A 21,466-nucleotide genomic window follows, 5' to 3' on the forward strand; every position below is an offset into this window, starting at 1 on the left:
GAATGTTTTAATGACTCCAATATATTTTCAGGTTTTCTTTTAGATTTTGCCAAATGGATGGTAAAAAAAATAAAAATAAAAATGGGATAAGGATATTTCTGCATCACTGAATATGTCTGACTAGTTATAGCTACTCTTCCAGGAAACATCCAGCTCAACAGTATTGTGTCTAGAGAAGCTAGCTTTGTACACAGGCATTTCTGCAATGCAAGACCAAATGGATCATTTTATATAACTTAATCAGGTTTCTTTGTTGTCTTAGAGGAATGTATGTGCAGGAAGATGAAGTTAAAGAAGGTTTGATTAAAATGTAATTGGACATTTCTGGAAATATATATTTTATATTCACCTCTCTTTAGAGTTTTATAATGAGCTGTAGTGGTGGTGTGGTTTAGTCCCAACAGCCTGCTCAAGACCACACAGCTGCTTGCTCACTCTCATATAAATGTTTTACACACACACACATACAAACACATATATATATATGTATATATATATAACATAGGTATGGAATATCTCTTTGGTCACTTTAGGACAGCTGTCCTGGCTGTGTCCTCTCACAGTTTCTTGTGCACCCCCAACATCCTTGATGGCAGGGCAGTATGAGGCTCTATGCAAACACTGCTCTTCAACAATTAAAAATATCAATGTGTTATCATCACTGTTCTGAGACTCATCACAGAATTGTGTGAGTCTCTATGAAGAACATTAACTCTGTCCCAGCCAAAACCATGACAAGTGGTTTAATTGAAATTGTTTGCTTTAGGAACAAAAGTCACATGCCACATTTTAAAATTGTTTCTAAAGTATAGCCAAATGTGTTAACTCATTTTCTGCAGAATCTTGTGTTGCTAGCACTTTTGACTAAATCTAAGAGTGGAATTACTTTTCCCATGTAGGAAAAAAAAAAAAAAAAAAAAAGTCTTTAAGAGTAACTGTAACAGAATTGGACACAGTTGTGATATACATAAAAATTCTTTAAATGTTTTTGGGTTACACTATGAGCTTTGGTTACCATCTTCACAGATTGTCAAAGTTTGGGCTCCTCTATGGTCTGGGTTCTGCTACTGACCTGAAACTTGTGACTGCCTCTGTATGTAATACGGCAGATCCAAGGCCTAACTTTTTATTGCTCTAAAGAGAAATCATTTATAGTTCTGCATGGAGCACACTCAAGAAAGAACAAGGTACAGTTCTGTTGTCTCAGGATGATATGCACACTTCAGCAGTTATCTCCACCATAGTTATCAACAACTTCCTTTTGAAAGAAAAAAAAAAAATAATTCTTTAAAGTATCATCACTAGGAGTCACTGAAGAATTACACCCTTTCTCATGGAGCCCATGCCCTCTGAATTTTCCACTTCTGTATGTACAGCTCATCCATAACTGTCTGTTCTGTCAGAATCTTAAATCAATCAAACCAGTCAGTAAATAAATGTACCTCACTTTGAATGAATACATTTAATCTTGTTCTGTGTAACCATTACAATAGGCCAGATCATGCCACTGATTTAAAAATTAATTGACTTTTGAGCATGCAACTGCTAGCAGAATTTGATTTTATTTACATTTGTGTATAAAAAGTGATATATGTTACCTTGATTAGATGAACTTTTCAACAGTCTTCAGCTTTAGAATAATTCATTCACCAGTCTATTTCTGATCACTCATGGTAGTGAGACAATAAACCAAGTTCAAATTGGATTTTCTTTGGAAAGTTTGAACATTCTTACTTATATATTTATTGCTTTGCTACTTTGCACTTCAACCAATTCTCACTGCCTTTCAGATCAGAATTACTGATAGATGGCGTAAGTCTTATAAGAGCTCTATTCTACTACTGCATTGATAACAGAGTGATTCGTATACAATAACATAAATAGAGACTATTAAGAATAGATGTAAATTACTTTGGAACATCATTCAATTTAAATGTAATTGGAATGACACTCTGCTTTCTGGAAATTCCTCTTCTATTATTTGGGAAATACTGGAATAGGAGAATATCTTTGCTTGGATTTCATCTCAGCTCAATGCAAAGCTTCAAACAGGTCAAGAAAAGTTCATAAAGAGCAAGTCTTGTGAATTCAGTATTGTTATTAATAATTGCAACTTTGCAGGGCTACATGGTTACAGAATGAAGACAAGGTGAGGAACAAGAGATTTTCCTGAAAGCGTAGATGAGTAGCAGTGTGATATAAACAGTCCATAAGATTTGTACCGAATTTGCCAGGTCTGAGGCTTGTCAAGCTTGCTCTGTCTGAACTTTTCTTGACCTGCCTGTAGTTTTGTTTTATATGGCTTAGCTATGACTTCAATTTCTCTAACTGACCAGATGTCAAATGTTGATGTTTTCTCTGTGTATAACTTGGTACGATGTGACCATAATTTCACAGAGATAGCTGTAAAAAGCAATTATTCTACATAGAATGAGATATCCACAAATCTGAATCATATGAAGTAGAGGAATACAAGCCTGGTCCTACTTCATCAGTGTATTAATGGAAGACACAATATGCAGGGTAGACTGGGAGAGCTTAGGCGTGGAAAGATAAAAGATGCAGTGTAGGGTTGGTACCAGAGAATCCACAGCTATAAACAACTTAGTAATGATCAATTACAAAGAAAACAAAATAAAATCAAACCAAACAACAACAACAAACACAGAACTGGAGCAGGACAAAACTTGTTTTAGGGCTACTGAAGATTAGAAAGAAATAGTTTCTGACATATGTAAAATGCAACATATATTTTAAGTTTAGATGCTACATGGTGCCCCAAACCTAAGAAGAAATAGGAAGGAGTGTTAGCAAATGTATAAATTCACCCAGAGTGGATCTCTGAAGAAGGAAGAAAAAATGACATGAACATTGTATTTCTTTTTGTTTAAGACTCCAGATGCTGATGACTCACCATAACCTGCTCTCACCAGCACCACCAGCACCACAGGTTTAAAACTACCTACTCTAGACCCAGATAAGCTGAGAAGGCATTGGCATAACACCAGGAAAATGGGTAGAAACTAAGTGTGTGTATTTTAATTGAATTGTTTATCTTTCTTTTTATATAATTATTGCATCTGAGCTAAGAGTGTAACAGAAGACAGAGGCTGAAATGATTAAAATTTTTAACAAAATAAGAACTAATTTATAAGTATCAAGAGGAAAAGTTTGGTAAAGTAAAGCTGAAAAGTTAAAGAGACTAATACATTCTTCACAGTAGTTTCCTAGAAACAAATAATCCGCATTAAATTCCAAGGAATAATAATAATAATAATAATAATAATAATAATAATAATAATAATAATAATAATAATAATAATAATAATAATAATAATAATAAATTCTGCCAGAATTATGGGTGTAAAAGATAAAACTGGTCACAAATATTTTAATGTCTTCTTTGTGCCTTGGTTTATGTACAGATGATATAAGAGGCTGTTTCCAATATATGTAGCCTTCTGAAATTGTTTAGAGTACTGATTATTATCACATTTTTATCTTTCCATGATCCTCAAAGGAAAAAATAAAAAAGAGACTGATTTTTCCAAACATATTTGTAGGTATCTTTCTAGTTCCAGGATATGGACAATTAAGCACAGGTGTTTTGAAAAGATCTTGCTAATTGTCCAAGATAGCAGAATTTATGAACAGAATGTTTTCATCTCCCTAGGAGAATTTCCTTTAAAAAAAATTCAAAATACTTTCCAGCTAAATGAGAAATAACTAGTATAACAAGATTTGACATGTCACAACTTGCTCCTTCACCTGAATCCAAAGCTGTAGATTTCACAAAGTTTGTAATTTGTTTAAATATGCAAAAGAACTCAAAACACTCAAAAATATTTTCCTGGCTTAAAGCACCTGTTATCTTCACCTCAGAATTCAAAATATCAAAGTAATGAACCTGTAAAGTGCATCTCTTGAATAATAACTGATACTGATAATGAATTTTCTGAAAAAGTATAGCCAAAAGTATTTTTTTAAATGTAGTCATATTATTTCTCAGACAAGATTACGTGGTACTTTGTAATATAAAAGCGTTTTTAAGGATGTTTTAACACAGAGAAATAACATTCTTAAAATGTATGCTAGCACTGTATATTCACAGATAAAAATATATACATTTTGTTAGTAGAAGGAATAGAGAAATTCTAGAAAAAATACTACAAAAACACATATTCTATGAACATTTACTTAAGTATTTCATAAACATAACTGTGAATGACAATACTCTTAAAATACATGTAATTTTTTTTTTCTAACAATTTTAACAACAAAGATTACAGGAAAAAGTGATTGCTAAACTATCAAATTTTCAGCAATTCAAAAAAATGGCATACAGTCTTTGTGAATAACTGATATTTCAGTACATTCAAGACTACGAGTGGTGAAAAAACAATTAAAAACCTTATAAATTTGACATATACCTGTTCTTCTCACGATAGATAAAAGAAAAAAAAAAGTCATAAGTATTTTTTCCAACACTTAAAAAATATAGGAAAAGTCAAGGGAGTAAGTACTGCATTTTAATAACACTATAGGTACTATAGCTATTCCAAAAGCAGTATTTCCCCTTTTTGTTCAGGTATCTTAGGGTTTACAACATTCATTAAATACGTTTGGAACCTAACACAGTGAAGTTCTGGTTTAGGTACACTTCTAATATTCTTATTAAAAAAAAATAAAAAAATCCCAACTGCAGGAATAGTGGAAGAAAAGGAAACAAAAATGCCTCATTTAAACTGAAAACATTTAGACAACTTAGAATGACAGAGCACCTAATAACCTAATATAAATAAAAATCCTCTGGATTTTACTTTCATCTGGTTTGTTTGCCTGATATAAAATTAAAATGAACATGTCCTCTTCTTAAGACACATATTCCTTCATTTTTATTTATTTTGTAGTTGTCATTGTTGTTGCTGTCAGTTTCATATTGTTAACATTAACAATAATGTTAAAACAGTAACATTAAAGGTGTTTTAAAAAAGCTTCAAATTTTTGTTTTAGAAGCTGGTTTTAGTACTTCCTTTATCCAGATAAGTCAATGTAATATAAAAGATAAAACTCTCTAATAAAGCTATTATTTTGTAGTCATTAATGTTTAATTTAAGATGAATACCCATACATTACAAAGAACCAGACAATATTTCTCAATTGAAAAAGACAAGTTATATAAAAAGACCTGTGTGGCTTTCTACAGACAGTTCTTTATGGATCAGTAATTTCTTCATAACCACAGTTCTAATGGGCCATCACAGAGGAATCTGTGTTACAGTCTAATCAGACGTGGCATCTGTCAAATGTGCCTGATTTAGCTCTAACAACTGCTAGACTACATATCAGGATACAGGTTGATCAGTTAACAACAAAATGAAGTCCAAATTGTATCGTATGCAGGCAGTAGACCAAAAGACATGGAAAAAATCACAAAGTCTGAAAACACAGAGATATTTATTTAAGTATAAACTTTTTATTATTTTCACAGATAAAATTCCAGGCTACTAGCTAAACTTTATGCTACTGTCATTAACCTACCATTTGAAGGGAAGTATCATTCCTCTTGTATGACTTTCTGAGGACATACAAGCAAGACATGGGGAAAGAAATTCAGGAAGCTAAGATTGGGTGGCTGTTCTGTAAGAATAAAACTATCATTGTGAGCCCATGTAGAATAACCTTACTAATTTTAATATCTCTTTCTTTTCCATGGACAAATAGATTTTGCTGAAAAACTGCTGGTGAGATCTACTTTTCTCAATATTTTTCTGAGAGTCAACTAGTGAATCAGTTTGGTAGACCAGGAACTGTACTATGTATGTGAGTCTTCCTGCATTTACTAAAGTATTTGCATACATTGGGAAAAAAGAAAAAAAAAAAAAAAAAAAAAGTAGATAAAGTAGATATGTAGAAATGTAGTGTTGAAATTTTCAATTTTCTGTGTAACTGTGATGTGATTATAACACATCTCAAAACAAAGAAACAGACAAACAAAAAACCAACTTTCTTGGATTAGGTTTTGCCAATAGACCTTAACTCTCACTGTGACTAGCCACCTCTAGAGGAAAGATGTCTTTTTTCAAGTCTTCAAGACCATTTAGAAATTGGCATCTCTGCTTGTATTACCACACAAGGCTGCCAATTAATGTCATTTGCAATGTGGATTCTTGTCCATTAGGAATGGGACTAAAACCACTAAATCATTTTACACAAGCCCCTGAATAGCTGTCTGAAGGTAACACTTTCTGTCACTACTGATCTGGTATAGATGTGAAGAAGTGACCTAGAGGTGTAATGCTCTATCTCATTACCACTTATATGGGTGATCCATCCTACTTAACTTTAACTATTTACTCCTGTATTACACTTTTTTTTTTTTTTCTTTCCTCTTTGTGCAGGAAGAAATGCCCTCAATCTTCAGTAATTGTCAAAGACAATTGAGCTATTTTGAAGTATAATATCGGGCCTGTATATTAGGGAAAGAAAACTAAGTTTAGGATTCTTCTTCCATTTATGAATCTAAGGTACATATTTTATCTTTTATTTTGTGTTTCATTCTGTTACATCTCCTTTTTATCATTCTCAAGATAAATCTTTCCAAGTGTCAGAATAAAAATGCTATAGCACCTAAGAGGATGCATCCATTTGACTGAGGCTGTTGTAGCTCAGGATTCTGGCTTTATTTGAAGGCAGACTTTGATATCTTGATCTCCTCATGTAATATGCTAGAGAAACAAGAACAACGGAAAAATGGGAGGTATGTTTGAAAACCTTTGGGATAAGATGTCTAATTCTAATCATTGTGATTTTCTAACATTCAGATAATGACCTCATTCCTCACCTAGCACTATTGTAGCAAGTCATTTTATTGTGTTTCAAATAATAATTACACAAATAATAATACTAATCCATTAATAATTAAAATAAAATAAAATAAAATAAAATAAAATAAAATAAAAATAATAATAAACAAAATTTTGTGTTTTCAAAAATTTGCAAAACCCCCTTTAGTAGTTAAAATTCTACTGAATACTGATTAAAGCTCTAAAAGACAAAGAGATGGATTACTATTTTTCTAAAGGGAAAAAGAATGGAAGTGTGGTTGGGTGGTACTGATGAAAGTTATGTCAGCATAGCCATGAAGTAACATCTGCACCAGTGAAGAAAAATAGGAGCCTATAGGACTATAGCAAAAGTACAAGCAGACGCTTCAAAAGAAAAAAGTCACAGGATGTTATCAGAGACCACAGAGGTATAAAGGTAGATCACAAATGCGTTAATTACTGATAAATGCTACTTTGAGAGCTGTGCAGATTCCATGTTTGGGCATAATTTGAACATGTTTGGAAAAGTGTCACAGACTACTGCAGGCACCTGTGACTGATAGCATAAACAGAATAATCTTTAAAATGTCTACAGGATAACAACAAAACAAGCTAAATGCAGACATGCCTCTTCCTGGTATTCTGCGCTGGTACTTAACTATCTCACTGTTATCACGAAAGTGAACTGTACCTCTTTTTCTTGTATTGGTACAAGTACCCCACCTCTGAGACTTAGTTATAGGTGACAACTCAGTCTATGTCATATTCTTATAGTAGTAATATCTTCAGCACTCTTTACAATAGAGTAGAGTTCACTGGAAACCAGACAGAATCTGGAGCCTGGCCAAACCTATGACTGTTTTAAATTTGATTTTCCATATCTTGAATGTACAAAAATAGTTATCCACATTTCTATGAATATTTATTTAGTTAATATATAAATACATGTATATAAATATATTGCATTTTCTAACATATAGAACAGGACAAAAATCAGCAAATATATTACTGTGAATTAACAGGTTATTTGGTAGTGAGTCATCTGCTCTATGTGCACTTTTCAGACTGTGGCAACAGAAAATAACATGACTTTGTTTACCAGTAAGCCTAAGTTATTTGATATTAACATCTGTTTATTATTTTATATGTACAACACACCAAGAAAGTACAGACAGGTATTACAATGGATAAATGGTGATCGAATAAGCAATAATAATTTTACACATATCTGAGTCTTACTTTTTATTTAGATAACATAATTGACATTTACCATCTTGGAAAGTAATAAAGTTGTTACAAGCACATGCATAATGAATTTTTGTGTACTCTTTTTCAACACAATTTAGACAGAAATATAGTGTAAACATACCTGTTTTGATTTTACCATGAGATATCTGTGTCAGGATTTTCAGTTGCTTAAGACTTCTACTGAATTTTTTGAGATCTTTGAATGTCAACATATTTCAATAAACTAAACAAAAACCTGCATTGACAAGTGCTCCAAATTTGGCTTTTCTATAATTTGACCATCTGTTTGTGCTGGGCCTGGATTCCTGTGATACTGGCAATGGCCAGTACTGTCTCAGGTGGTGAATGGATGAGAAGAAATGGTGACATATGGTAGCAGGATGCTTAATGCAGCCAAACAAAACCAAATTGTACTACATAAAAGCAATTACAGATTATATTCTATGCACTGAACATACTGAATGGTATTTAAAAGATTTTAGTGACTTATGCTTTTTAAGACTTAGTCAAATGACTAAATCATGAAATGAATTTAAGCTGAAAAGAGATAAAAATAATTTTGCAACCTGCATTCTGATTTGTAGAGTAAAAAAAAAAAAAAAAACAAAAACAAAAACAAAAAAACGCTCCCTGGGTTATTAATTTATGTCCTGAAATTAGGTCCAATAAAGAGTGTAAAATGTTTCAATTGATAGTCAATTAGTCAGTACCTCAAAAAAGACATTTAGAGCTCCTGATTTAATTTACAGATGCCTTCCTTAAAATACCATTAAAATTCCTTTAAAATACCCTTTATAGTCTTCAAAGTAGAGAAGTGGGAAATTAATGTCAAATATTCTTATATCCTTGTAAGATTCAATTGTTTTAAAATCCATAGTTTTTGGTTATCCACAGTTTTGGGGAACATGATATGGAAACAGACTTTTTTAAATAACAGAACTGGATGTCCAGAATTGTCAAATTACAGAGAAACAGTTTTACCTCTCGTATCCTATAAAACTGTCAAATTTTGCACAGCAATGCAAATTAAGAACATCTTATGTGGTTGTGCTCTGTTCTGTTCAAGATAAATGGTCTTTCTTTTAACGAAATCTTCCCTCTGATACTCTATCAGTCAAAGGAAACCATATCCAGAGATTGATGTAGTCAAATATTTTTGCAAATACAACAATCCAAATAATGAGTGGAGAAGTCACACACCTTGCCTGGAAGAAAAACAAAACAAAACAAAACAAAACAAACAAACAACAACAACATCAAAAAACAAACAAACAAACAAAACAACAACAACAACAACAACAACAAAAAACCCACCCTAAATCTTACATTAAAGTCAAAAGAAAAAAGATCTGTCCAAAGTACAATCCCTTTTCTACAATCAATCTCTGAAAAAGGTTAATCTGGTTAATGCATACATTCTGTAACTGAATTAATTGATAATTAATTAATTGATAATTAATTAATAACCTAATTATTGTTTCCACTTAATATATTTTGTACAGTACTCCACATTCATATTTTCTGAAGAAATGGTCCTATGGATACAACAGATTCCAATACCTGTGACATTTCAAGGGGTGGGCTTAGGACAATGAAGTGGAATGACATTTAATTACTGATGTGCAGCCATTCAGTTCAGCTAATTATGATCTCTGGAGTGTAGTCATCATATGTAATTAACTTTTACTTTCATAAAAGCTTAATGTGCTGCAAAATCAGCAATGGCTGTGAATGTTACTCTTCAGGATTACTGACAGAATTCAAAATGAATTTTCAAAGATAATTTTTCTCACTAAGTGTTAATATAGCCATCTGCTCTTAAACAATGTAAATTTGTTTAAATAGAAGTGCAGATATCATTATCTAGGTTTCTTTTTTCCCTATCCTTTTTTTTTTTTTTTTTTTTTTTCATGATCACAGTAACCACAGTATAAGCAAGGGGGAGAATAATTCAGCTCTGGACAAGCAATCATAATCTATTCAAACAAAGCTACCAACAGAAGACTGATGAGTAATTTTGAAAGGCCAGCTGGGTTTTCTTTTAGTTATTTTTTTTTTTATTCTTTCTGTCTTATTTTTTTTTTTTTTTTTTGAGTGTATTTCAAACCTTTGTACTTTACTAAAATTTAATTTTATTTGTATTTCTGCAGGGTCTTGGGGAATTTTTTTTTAGTGCCTTGAGACAATTAAACATACATGTGCTTAAATACAAAAAGATTTAATGACCAATGGATTGGAGAGAGTCCTACAACAATAAGTAGATCTACAAGGGGCCTTCAAAGATGTGATATGAGCTTATTCCTTATACAAGTTCACCTCAGAACCAATCATAAGAACACTAGCATAAGGCACCTTAACCCAATGTTTGGTTCATCCACCAGCACCATTTCTCTTAATCAAAAATTGTCCCTGAGCAGGATCATCACAAAACAACAATGTACATTTCTTAACAGCAAGGGGATCTCCTTCCCTCTGTCCCTGCCATTCCTGTGTCTGTCTGGTTTAATCTGCTCTGCAATCAAGCCTTCTTGCCTTCCATCCTAGATCATAACACATATACACTGCATAGGTGTAATCATTGTAACCCTAGAGAACTCAAAGAATGTACCCATATTCTCTATTCATAATATACGTGAGGGTTACTGCTGAGCAAGAACCCAAATCTGGCAATGCTGATCTCAAGGTCAGGCAAGGGAGGACACTTGGTCCCAAGGCAGGTGCTGAAGCCAGCGTCATCCCAGCTGCATCTAAGGGGAGCTGTCCTGGTTTCAGTTAGGATAGAGTTAATTTTCCTCCTAGTAGCTGGTAGGGATGAGAAGAGTGTTGATATCATGCTGATGTTTTAATTGTTGCAGAGCAGTGCTTACACTAAGCCAAGGACTTTTCAGCTTCTCGCTCTGTCCTGCCAGTGGGCAGGCTGGGGGTGCAGCAGGAGCTGGGAGGGGACAGACCCAGGGTAGCTGACCCAAACTGGCCAAAGGGGTATTCCGTACCATCTGATGTCATACTGAACAAGACATAAGGGTGGCTAGCTGGGGTGAGGGGGGCTGCTGCTCGGGGATAGGCTGGGCGTTGTTCATCAGGTGGTAAGCAATTGTATTGTACATCACTTGTTTTGTACAGATTATTATTAGTAGTACTATTATCATCATTATTGTTATTATTATTATTATTGTTATTATAATTTTCCAGTCTTAATATACTGTCTTTATATCAACTCACAGGCTTCACTTTCCTGTTTCTCTCCCCCATCCCAGAGAGGGAGGGGGGAGGGTGAGCAAACAGCTGTGTGGTTTTTAGCTGCCAGCTGGGTTAAATCAAAACAGGAGCCCAGACCAGATTTGGGTCTGTAGCACAGAAACTTCTATGAAAAATGGCAAAATAATTTTTACTGGACTACTACGTAGTAGCTGCATTGTCCCACTCTGCGAGGGATTGTAGCTTGACAGAAAGAAATTAATTGTAACCAAAGAAAAAAATATATGGTAGTAATAAAAATAATACAGTTTTATAGATCATTATTAAGCTGTAGAATACCTTTTGCAAATGTAACAGAACATAGGTTAGGCCAAAGGCCAGGAGCAGGTGCCACATTTAGCTTGCTGATGGGAACGATCAAAGTTGAAAAGCTTCTGAAACACTGACAGTCTAGCAGAGAAAATAAGGATAATTCAAGAAACCACAAGATAACAGGGTTAAGCTAAAATCAGATCTAGTATACCTGCAAATATGCTCCTCACATTACTACACTTCATGTTAGAGATGAACTAAAATTCTATCAATGGTAAATTAAAATTCTGCCTTGAGATGTCTTTCCTTTCATACCAGACAGGCACCTATGCTGAAATCCTATATCTGTATATAAAATGGAGGAATTACACTGAAAACAAGGTAAGGTTTTCCATTATCCTTTGTACCTCACATAGTTGCATTTAAAAATTAAGAATTTACAGATTTCATATAATACTGTATATATATATATATGCTGTCTGTTAAGTTGGTAATATTATACTTCATACACTTATATTTATTTAAACTTTATTGAATAATTCTGAATTTATACTTGTTGTTTTTGTGTAAATGTCCCAGTATAATTATTTAAAACTCACTTCTTGAAGGTAATTACACGTCTTCAGGGCAGGCTTCTAAACACTTTCAATCAGGCAGAACATGTGTGGCAGTCAGTTGGCTTGAAGCTTGCACTACAAAACTTCAAATTCAATATTAGAGATACCATTTCAATTTTAATATAAAATATTTAAAATATTTAGTTATTAAAACAAGGCACCAGTATCCTTCATGTCTCTATAGAAATTTTCCATGTCTGGATTACCATGGAGAAGTAGAGTTGTAGCTTATAATATTTCAACCTTCAGACAAATTGCATTGATATATCTATGTTAAGTAGTGGTAGTTTCACAGCAATGGTCAGCTATGGACCACCATGCCGCTCTTCACTTTCCCTCCTCAAAAGAACAGGGGGAGAAAATATGATGAAAAAAGGTTTATACGTTGAGATGACTAGAGGAAGACACACCAGTTGCTGTCATGGGTGAAACAGACTCAGCATAAGGGAGATTAATATGTTTTATTGCCTACTGATAACAGACTAGGGCAGCAGAAAATAAACGTAAACTAAAAACAGCTCTCCACCATTCTCCCTCATCTATCTCCTTCCCTTGAGCAGTGCAGGGGAATGGGAGTTGTGGTCAGTCCATGATGCTTTGCTTCTACTACTCCTTCATTTTCACTCTCTTCCTTCACTCCACTGTGGGCTCCTCTCCATGGGCTGCAGCTCCAGCCCAGGGCCTACTCCTGTGGGGGCTCTCCCTGGGCTGCAGCCTCCTCCACCTGCTCCACCAGGCCACATCCACCTGCTCCACTGGGGGCTCCTCCACGGGCAGCAGCATGGAGATCTGCTCCATGTGGGACCCATGGGCTGCAGGGGAACAGCCTGATCCACCGGGGGCCTTTTCCTGCACTGGCCACAGGGGAACTTCTGCTGCATGCCTGGAGCACTTCCTGCCCTCATTCTGCATTTTTGTGTCTGCAGGTCTCTCTCTCTCTACATTTATTAGTCCTCTCTCCCAGCTGCTGTTCTGCAGCTGTATTTTTCTTCTTAAATATGCTCTCACTGAGTTTCCTGTCAGTCTTGTCAGCTAGAGGTAGGGGTGCTGGCAGAAGTCAACACATCCTGCAGTTCAATACCTAGCTTCATGGGTGGGGTCATTTCCAGGGCTTTGGTTTCTAGCATCATGGGATGTTCTTTGATGAATACAGCGTACTAGGGACTGATGGCATTCGCTTATCTAGATGAGTCAAGAGAATCTTTGCTTGCATATTAACTGACTTAGCTGATTGTGATTTATTCTGATAAATGTGGCAGGTAGTGACCAAAGCTGTGACACTTGCATGTTCTTAAGCAAAAGTGTGGATGCATGTACCTACCAGAGTACTGAGGAATGCTCCCCAACCCTCTCCAAAGGCAAGGACCCTAAGACCAGCCATGCCAAGTGCATGTATGTAGATTACATACATGCACAATGTATGTAGTCTAGGAAATAAGCAAGATTTACAGTTTATTGAAAAAAGAAATTTGAGCATATGGATAATGAAAGTTCTATCAAATGCTTTTGGATCAAGACAAGAGAGATTTCCCCTAAGAGAGATCTTATATTAAGTATCTGTTACCAAACTTCTTAATCAGGATGATGAGAATGATGAAACTGTACTCCAGCTGCTCAAGAAAGTTGCAGACCAACAGATCTTGGTCTTCATGGGCGACTTCAATTACCTGTGCATTTTCTGGGAAAACAACACAGCAGCGCACAAGCTGTCCATCAGATTCTTACAATGTATTGACTGCTTCCTGTTACAGATGTTAGATGTACTGACTAGGAACAACACATTTCTAGATCTACTGCTTGGGAACTGAGACACATACTTGTCAATATAGCTAATAATGGTAGCCTTGGACACAGTCATAATACATGTATATCATTATGGAGTCTGACATAATCACAGAATCACAGAATCACAGAATTTCTAGGTTGGAAGAGACCTCAAGGTCATCGAGTCCAACCTCCAACCTAACGCTAACAGCCCTCCACTAAACCATATCCCTAAGCTCTACATCTAAACGTCTTTTGAAGACTTCCAGGGATGGTGACTCCACCACTTCCCTGGGCAGCCTGTTCCAATGTCTAACAACCCTTTCAGTGAAGAAGTTCTTCCTAACATCTAACCTAAAACTCCCCTGGCTCAACTTAAGCCCATTCCCCCTCGTCCTGTCACCAGGCACGTGGGAGAACAGGCCAACCCCCACCTCGCTACAGCCTCCCTTGAGGTACCTATAGAGAGCGATAAGGTCACCCCTGAGCCTCCTCTTCTCCAGGCTGAACAAGCCCAGCTCCCTCAGCCGCTCCTCGTAGGACTTGTTCTCCAGGCCCCTCACCAGCTTCGTCGCCCTTCTCTGCACCCGCTCAAGCACCTCCATGTCCTTCTTGTAGCGAGGGGCCCAAAACTGAACACAGTACTCGAGGTGCGGCCTCACGAGAGCCGAGTACAGGGGGACGATCACCTCCCTCGCCCTGCTGGTCACGCTGTTCCTGATACAAGCCAGGATGCCGTTGGCCTTCTTGGCTACCTGAGCACACTGCTGGCTCATATTCAGCCGACTATCCACCATCACTCCCAGGTCCTTCTCTGCCTGGCAGCTCTCCAACCATTCCTCTCCCAGCCTGTAGCTCTGCTTGGGGTTATTGCGCCCCAGTTGCAGGACCCGGCACTTGGCCTTGTTGAACTTCATGCAGTTGACCTCAGCCCATCGGTGCAGCCTATCCAGATCCTCCTGCAGAGCTTTCCTACCCTCGAGCAGATCGACACACGCACCTAACTTGGTGTCATCTGCAAACTTACTGAGGGTGCACTCGATGCCCTCGTCCAGATCATCGATGAAGATATTAAAGAGGACCGGCCCCAGCACCGAGCCCTGGGGGACGCCACTAGTGACTGGCCTCCAACTGGACTTGGCTCCATTCACCACGACTCTTTGGGCCCGGCTATCCAGCCAGTTTCTAAGCCAACGAAGCGTGCGCCAGTCCAAGCCAAGAGCAGCCAGTTTCTTGAGGAGAATGCTGTGGGAGACGGTGTCAAAAGCCTTGCTGAAGTCAAGGTAGACCACATCCACAGCCTTTCCCTCATCCACCCAGCGCGTCACTCTGTCATAGAAGGAGATCAGGTTCGTCAGGCATGACCTGCCTTTCATAAAGCCATGCTGACTGGGCCTGATCGCCTGCTTCCCCTGCAAGTGCTGCATGATGACTCTCAGGAGGATCTGCTCCATGAGCTTTCCTGGCACTGAGGTCAAACTGACAGGCCTGTAGTTTCCCGGGTCTGCCCTCCGGCCCTTCTTGTAGATGGGCGTCACGTTTGCTAGCCACCAGTCGATTGGAACCTCCCCTGATAGCCAGGACTGTTGATAAATGATGGAAAGTGGCTTGGCCAGCTCCTCTGCCAGTTCCCTCAGTACCCTTGGGTGGATCCCATCCGGCCCCATCGACTTGTGCACATCTAAGTGCCGTAGCAGGTCACCAACCAGTTCTTCATGGATAATGAGGGCCACATCCTGCTCCCCATCGCCTTCCACCAGCTCAGGGTACTGAGTATCCAGAGAACATCCGGTATTGCCGCTAAAGACTGAGGCAAAGAAGGCATTGAGCACCTCCGCCTTTTCCTCATCTCTTGTAACTAAGTTTCCCCCCGCATCCAGTAAAGGATGGAGATTCTCCTTAGTCCTCCTTTTTGTGTTGATGTATTTATAGAAACGTTTTTTGTTATCTTTAACGGCAGTAGCCAGATTGAGCTCCAGATGAGCTTTGGCCTTCCTAATTTTGTCCCTGCACAGCCTCGCTACTTCTTTAAAGTCCTCCTTAGTGGCCTGCCCACTTTTCCAAAGCTTATAAACCCTCTTTTTCCTCCTAAGATCAAGCCACAATTCTCTGTTGAGCCAGGCCGGTCTTCTTCCCCGCCAGCTCGTCTTTGGGCACGTGGGGACAGACCATTCCTGCGCCATTAAGACTTCCCTCTTGAAGAGCGCCCAGCCTTCCTGGACTCCTCTGCCCTTCAGAACCACCTCCCAAGGGACTCCACCAACTAGTGTCCTGAGCAGCTCAAAGTCAGCCCTTCGAAAGTCCAATACAGCGGTTTTACTGGTCCCCTTCCTGGCCTCGCCAAGAATAGTGAACTCCACCATTGCGTGGTCACTCTGCCCAAGACAGCTCCCGACGATCACGTCCTCCACCAGTCCTTCTCTGTTTGTGAAGAGAAGGTCTAGCGGGGCACCACCCCTGGTAGGTTCACTAACCAGCTGCGTCAGGAAGCTATCTTCCACGCTCTCCAGAAACCTCCTAGACTGCTTTCTCAGGGCTGTGTTGTGCTTCCAGGATATGTCAGGGAAGTTGAAGTCCCCCACGAGTACAAGAGCTGATGATTTTGCAACCTCTGTCAGCTGCCTGTAGAACTCCTCATCCGTCTCCTCATCCTGGTTCGGCGGTCTATAGCAGACCCCGACCAGGACACTAGCCTTGTTGTCCCTGCCGATCCTAACCCAAAGGGACTCGACCTTGTCATTTCCAACCTCGAGTTCTACAACCTCGAAAGACTCTCTAATATAGAGAGCCACACCACCACCCCTTCTATGCTGCCTGTCCCTTCTATAGAGCTTATAGCCAGGCATTGTAGCACTCCAGTCATGAGACTGGTCCCACCACGTCTCCGTGATGGCAACCAAGTCGTAGCCTGCCTGCCGCACGATGGCTTCCAGCTCCTCCTGTTTGTTACCCATGCTGCGTGCATTGGTGTAGATGCACTTCAGCTGGGCCATAGCCTTATCCTCCGGCCTTGCCATTGTTCCCCCTGGCACAGCCCCAACAATCCTAGCCTCAGCCCCATCCCCCTTCCTACCTAGTTTAAAGCCTTCTCAATGAGCCCTGCCAGTTCCTGGCCCAGGATCCTTTTTCCCCTAAAAGATAGGGACCCGTCTGCGGCCATCAGGCCAGGTGCTGAGTAAAGTGCCCCATGATCAAAAAACCCAAGATTTCTGTGTTGGCACCAGTCCCGGAGCCACGTGTTTAACAGGTGAGCTTTCCGTGTCCTCTCTGAACCCCTCCCTGCCACCATAGGGATGGATGAAAACACCACCTGCACTCCCGCTCCATCCACTAACCGACCCAGTCCCCTAAAGTCCCTTTTGATAGCCTTGAGGCTTCTCTCTTCGATGTTATCACTGCCCGCCTGGACTATCAAAAGGGGGTAATAGTCAGAGGGGCGTACCAGGTTAGGAAGCTTCCTGGCAACGTCCCTGACCCTGGCCCCAGGGAGACAGCAGACTTCCCTACGGGTAGGGTCAGGCCGACAAATAGGGCCCTCTGTTCCCCTAAGAATCGAGTCACCAACAACAATAACCCTCCTGTCTTTCTTGGTGGAGGCAGTCCTGAGGCGCGGAGTTGACCTCCTCGCCCCAGGCATCCTCCTGGGAACATTTGCTACCTCTTCCTCACACACCGGCCTCTCAATCTCTAGGGCCTCAAACCTGTTGTGTAAGGGCACCTGGGAGGGTGGGGCTGGAAGGGGAGGGGATCGCCTGCGATGTCGAGCAGGGACTTGTTTCCATTCCTCCTCAGCTCCCAGATCCCCTCCCTCTGCCCGACGGGGACAGGGCAGGGGGTCCGCCCCCATTTGAGGAGTCTCACCTCGGCACCTCCCCTTGAGGCCCTGCAGGGAGTTACTCCAGAAGTCTATCTCCCGCTCACACTCCCTGATGGCCCTCAACCTCTCCACCTCCTCCTTGAGCTCCGCCACCATGCGGACCAGATCATCCACCTGCTCGCACCTCACGCACGCAGTTTCTCTGCCTCCCGCCGATGGTAGCAACAGGCTCAGACACTCCTTGCATCCGGTGACCTGAACTGCGGCATTTTTTAACGGGTAGTCGGTCTGCGTGTGTACCGACTTCCTGGAGAGCGCGCCGTGCCTGGTGGCGACCATTATCACCTAGCTACGGCTGTTGTTAACGAGGTGTTGTTTGTGTGTAGGGGGAGCGCTCTGCCCTTCCTGCGCGCCCTGCCTGCGCGAACTGCCGCGCTAACTGCCGCGCCACTCCCTTCAGACGCGCCACACCCTGTTTGCCCGCCCTGTTCGCCGCGCTCCTGGTCGCTCGCGCTCCCTAGGGGCAGCTTTTGAATGGCTGGGGAGGGGGCGCTGCTGGCTCCGCCTTCGCCTCGTCAGCCTCCCTCACGAGGGCTGCCGGGTCCTGGCGGCTCCCTCCAGTAGGCTCGATGCCAGAAAAAATTAGCCCTGCCTGGCCCGATCCCCCGCTCCGCTGCAGAACGCGTCTGCCCCGGAGCCGATCGCCTCGGCAAATGGCCCGATCGCCTCGGCAAATGGCCCATCCTGCTGATCATACTGAAGGTCGGTAATAGGACAAAGACCTTGGAATTTAGAAGACCAACTTCAGTATACTGAGAGTCTAGTTGTGAGGGATTCCATGGAAGCCAAAGGAGCTTGTGAGTACTGGGTGTTATTCAAAGGACAACCTCCTGAAAGAATAAGAACATCCCCTACAATGGAAAAGGAAGAAAGCAGAACCAGAAACTTCCCTGGCTTGAGAAGGAGCTTTTAAATGTGCTTTAAAACTACAAAACAAACAAACAAACAAACAATAAACAACAACAAGAAAAAGAGAAAACACCATACAGGCTATGCAAAAGTAGCCAAATAATTATTGAGGACTATAAGAACCTTGCTAGAATACAGAGAGGTATAGACAGGAAGGCTAAGGCTCAGCTAGAACTGACATTGTCCAAGAATGTTAAGAACAACAAGAAAGGGTTACTTGGATATATGAGCAGTAAGCAGAAAGACAGGGAAGACATAGGCTCCTTGCTAAATAGGGCGGTAGTTAAACAGGAACTAGTTATAATATTGACAAGGCAGAGGTTCTCAATACCATTTTTGCCTCTGCCTTTACTGGTGTAGCTGGACCCCAGATCATAAGGTAAAATAGCTACAAAAACTCTTGTGTTGACACAGGAGTAGTGGAGGAAGGACAGATCTGCAGCCTTTTGCAAGGGGTCAGGTCACATAAATCTATGGGGCCAGATGGGCTCCACCCCAAACTGTTAAGAGAAGTTGCTGCGAGGCCACTGTCTGTAATCTTTGAAAAGTTGTGGACATCAGTGTATATCCCTCATAGCTGTAAGGGAGGAAATCATAGAAATAAATGTCACACCCATCTACAAGATGGGCCCAGTACAGGACCCAGGAAACTACAGGCACATTTAATCCCTAGAAAAGTAACAAAATGCACTTTTTTTTTTTTTAAAGAAATTATTATAAGCCAAATGAAGCAGGTAAATGGAAAAATACAACATGGATTTACCAAAGGCAAATCATGCCTGCCTAACCCAGTTACCTTTTACAACACCATAACATGGTCTGTGAATATGGAGAGATCAGTGAATATTGTTTACTGTTGCAGGAAGCACAGCCGAAAGCACGACAGACACCAGTAGAGTCAGATCATGCTCCGTTTTATTGCCCGAATAGCCTAACTTTTACAGTGAACTTAACACGGGCGGATAGTGTCTCACACAAGATTATTGGTCAAAAGCACTCAAACAACTACAAGAAAACAACCCCACCTGCAAGAAAACAATCCCCTTGTGATTAGCAGTCACGTAGACCTTGTCCTTGAAGCCAGCTACTGGTAACAATATTTTTCTGAATTCCTCAATTGGGCGATGTGGGAACACTGTCATGGGAACTTCTCATAGTTGCCCTGGTAGCTTGGTTTGTTCAGCTACAGCAAGTCATGGGATTTTTGCTGTTTCAAAAATTCCTCAACAGTTTAGCTGGATTTCAATAAAGCATTTGACACTGTTTCCCACAGCCTCCTCCTAGTCACTCTGCCAATATATAGTTTGGATTGGTGGTCTGCAAGATTGGTATGAAATGGCCACAAGTGGGGTTCCACAGGGATTTAAACTGAGCCCCATGTTGTTCAATATCTTTATAAATGACCTGGACTATGGAACTGTAAGAACCCTTATCAATTTTGTCAATGGCACTTGACTAGGTGGTCAAGGTAGATACATCAGAAGAGAGAGACATCTTACAGAGAGACCTGGACAATCCGAAAAAGTGGGTAAACAAGATCTGTGTGAAGTTTAGCAAAGACAAGTGCAAGCTCCTGCAGCAGTGACAGTATAACCAAAAGGCCCAGTACAGACTAGGATCTGTGTGGCTGGAGAGCATCCTTGCTGAAAGGGACCTAGTGGACAAGATAAATGTTAGTCAGTGGTGCACTGCTTCATCAATGAAGGCAAATCACATGCTGGGCTTCATGTGAAGTACCATTTCTAGAAAAGATAGAAATGTGATCATTCCACTCTACTCAGAGCCTGTCTGTCCACACCTGGAGCACTTACTGTGTCCCCATGATTTAAGGAAGACGTTGGGAGACTGAAGAGGACCCAAAGAAGGGCTGTAAAGATGATCAAAGGGATGGAGAACCTGCCCTGTGAGAAACAAATGAAGGAGTGAGCTCCTTTCACTCTGGGGAAGGCTCATCACAGTATTCCAGTACTTAAAGTGTAGCTACAAAGAGGACAAAGGCTCTCTCTTTTCAAGGAGCCACATGGAGAAGGCAAGGAGCAATGGGTACATGTTGCATTGTGGAAGGTGTTACCTTGATATAAGAAAGAAATTTTTCACAATGAGAATAATCAGTCACTGGAACAACCTCCCCAGGGACATGATGGAGTCCCCATCATGGACTGGAGGTTTTCAAGTTGCGACTGGACAGACTGCTATGTCATCTAGGCACCCTTTTCTACAAAAGGGTGTATTAGATGATCTCTTGGGGTCCCTTCCAACCTTGGCTGTTCTATGATTCTATGAGAATAATGGTTGTGGCAACTAATGCGAGCCTCTGTTTCTCATCCCATTTTCAAGCTGAGATAAAACCAAAGCGCACATCTGTATTAAAAGCTTTGAACCTCATGGTCGTGTGGTAGGTTTAATGCTATAAGTTTTAGGTTAAAAAAATGAATTCCATTTAGGACCTACTGAATCTTAACACCTATCATCCAACTCCAAATTGCTATTTTATCCTTTTCAATTGGGAATATGACATCATCATTTATGATGTTGACCACATCCTGATGTGACTTGGCCCAACTGGCTTGATTACCTTTATCAGACCTTAGATGTTAAATTTAACTAGCAAGTTCTCCAAACATGTTTGAATATTTCATTCATATAACAACTGTTCAAGCCAGAAGGTATTTCTTTCTACTCCTGCCACTGCTATTCCATACTCTGCAATTTAT

The sequence above is a fragment of the Netta rufina genome (genome assembly GCF_964035555.1).
Source record: "Netta rufina genome assembly, chromosome: 1".
Taxonomy (NCBI): Eukaryota; Metazoa; Chordata; class Aves; order Anseriformes; family Anatidae; genus Netta; species Netta rufina.